The sequence below is a fragment of the Etheostoma spectabile genome, chromosome 10 (genome assembly GCF_008692095.1).
Source record: "Etheostoma spectabile isolate EspeVRDwgs_2016 chromosome 10, UIUC_Espe_1.0, whole genome shotgun sequence".
Lineage (NCBI taxonomy): Eukaryota > Metazoa > Chordata > Actinopteri > Perciformes > Percidae > Etheostoma > Etheostoma spectabile.
Genome location: NC_045742.1, coordinates 29,955,057 through 29,957,820, shown reverse-complemented (window position 1 = coordinate 29,957,820; position 2,764 = coordinate 29,955,057). Strand labels below are relative to the sequence as shown.

General features: G+C 41.8%; 1 protein-coding gene across 1 annotated transcript in view; it reads left to right on the top strand.

The window, feature by feature from the left end:
* The window catches only part of ugl (ureidoglycolate lyase), a 19,956-nt gene that overhangs the window by 5,820 nt on the left and 11,372 nt on the right, over positions 1–2,764 (top strand). The gene's annotated exons all lie outside the window — the stretch shown is intronic.

The window sequence follows — 2,764 nt, the reverse complement described above, 5'->3', positions numbered from 1 at the left end:
TAATTTCAAACCACCATGCTGATACAGCTGGCTGTAATTTTACATGGATTATGAGCTACTTCTGACCCCCTGCTGAAGGTTTCCGTTTGTATGTGTAACATTCATAGGTATTATCGGAATATGTTCTTTAGAAAGCCTATTTAATGTTAGGATCCATACTTCATTTAGCCATCAGTGATGAGTTATTTGTTTCTCTTGAAGCACAGGAAGATGCTTTAGTGTTGGCACATGCACAATAAACTTACATAGATGCAAATTTTATGGTGCAGTCTTTAGTTCTTCAATCTTACTGTTAAAATTTAACCCAGATTTTGTTACAACATGCCCTAGTAGTGGGGTAGGTTGTAACATTGGCACTCCTTGCATTTGACATAAAATAATTTATTCTGTGATAAAGTTGGAGAAGTTAAAAATATTGCTATTTATAGTAGACAAATGAGGGTACTTTGTGTCAAAATTTGAGTTCCCTACCACAAACATTCTGCAAGTTATAGGAGCTGAGTCAAAAAAATGTTACAACCATCCCCGATCTCCCCCTACACATCATCTAAAGGGTACAGAGATATGTTGTTAGGGAAAATGGATACCATTGTTTGTCTCATTAAACCTTTAGAACATTGTGATCTGAACCCTGTATCGTGTCACTTTGTTCTCCGACATCTCGTCACTGCTTCCAGAATCCACTCACCGAGGGTCAAGCCGGTAGATGACAGGATTCAAACAACAAAACAACAGTAGAATTACAACATCTGCATTTCATGTTGCCGGTGCAGTTGAAGTGTAGACCAATCTGCCGGCAATTTGATTTGGCCCCGCGTCTTAGACTGAAAACCTGTATGTTTTTCTATCCTACTTCTGTTAGAAATCTGCGTTGACCAATCACAAGCTTTGCTTTACCACCTGGCGCGTAATCGACGGGGTTAACATGATGACGATAGAGAAGCGACGGCAAGCAGCTTTTTGTTTACATTCAATATGGCGACCACCGCTGCTGTTGTAAAAGATTTCAAAGGCAAGTTTTCTCTGAACAGAAACTTGCTCTGGAACAATTCCTATGAAGAAGAATATGTTTGCCTTACTACAGGCCGGCTTTGGTGAAAAACTAATTTACCAGCTAAACCCGTCGGTGGCCAAAAGAATGGAGCAAAGTGTGTCACCCTGATGTTCAGTCCTAAGAGATTGAACTTTGGTCTGGGGATGACCAGACTAGTGGAAATAAAGCTACACTAAGAAAAACTGTAGCGCTGTGATGTGATTTGGTGATGATGTGATTTTGGCGACTCCCGGTGGGAGTATGGGAGAAGACAATGTGTCAGAAAACTGACTGACTCACTTTTCTAAGAACAAAACACCTGCTATCACATATACACTACCGTTCAAAAGTTAGGGGTCACATTGAAATGTCCTTATTTTTGAAGGAAAAGCACTGTACTTTTCAATGAAGATAACTTTAAACGAGTCTTAACTTTGAAGAAATACACTCTATACATTGCTAATGTGGTAAATGACTATTCTAGCTGCAAATGTCTGGTTTTGGTGCAATATTACACAGGTGTATAGAGGCCCATTTCAGCAACCATCACTCCAGTGTTCTTATGGTACAATGTGTTTGCTCATTGGCTCAGAAGGCTAATTGATGATTAGAAAACCCTTGTGCAATCATGTTCACAATCTGAAAACAGTTTAGGTCGTTACAGAAGCTACAAAACTGACCTCCTTTGAGCAGATGTAGTTTCTGGAGCATCACATTTGTGGGGTCAATTAAACGCTCAAAATGGCCAGAAAAAGAGAACTTTCATCTGAAACTCGACAGTCTATTCTTGTCCTTAGAAATGAAGGCTATTCTGCGAGACATTGCTAAGAAATTGAAGATTTCCTACAATGGTGTGTACTACTCACTTCAGAGGACAGCACAAACAGGCCTAACCAGAGTAGAAAAAGAAAGTGGGAGGCCGCGTTGCACAACTGAGCAAGTAGATAAGTACATTAGAGTCTCTAGTTTGAGAAACAGACGCCTCACAGGTCCCCAACTGGCATCTTCATTAAATAGTACCCGAAAACACCAGTGTCAACATCTACAGTGAAGAGGCGGCTGGGGTTCTGGGCTTCAGGGCAGAGTGGCAAAGAAAAAGCCCTATGAGACTGGCCAATAAAAGAAAAAGATTAGATGGGCAAAAGAAACAAGACATGGACGAGGAAGACTGGAAAAAAGTGTTGTGGACGGATGAATCCAAGTTTGAGGTGTTTGGATACAACGAAAGAAGATTTGTTGAAAGCAGAACAAATGAAAAGATGCTGGAGAATGATGGACGCCATCTGTTAGCATGGTGGAGGTAATATGATGGTCTGGGTTGCTTTGGTGCTGGTAAGGTGGGAGATTGTACAAGGTAAAAGGGATTCTGATAAGAAGGCTATCACCCATTTTGCAACGCCAGCCATACCCAGTGGACAGCGCTTGATTGGAGCCAATTTCATCCTACAACAGGACAATGACCCTAACACTCCTCCAAATTGTGCAAGAACTATTTAGAGCAGAAGCAGGCAGCTGGTATTCTATCGGTAATGGAGTGGCCAGCGCAGTCACCAGATCTGAACCCCATTGAGCTGTGGGGAGCAGCTTGACTGTATGGTACGCAAGAAGTGCCCATCCAACCAATCCAACTTGTGGGAGCTGCTTCTGGAAGTGTGGGGTGCATTTTCTCCAGGTTACCTCAACAAATTAACCGCTAGAATGCCAAAGGTCTGCAATGCTGTAATTGCTGCA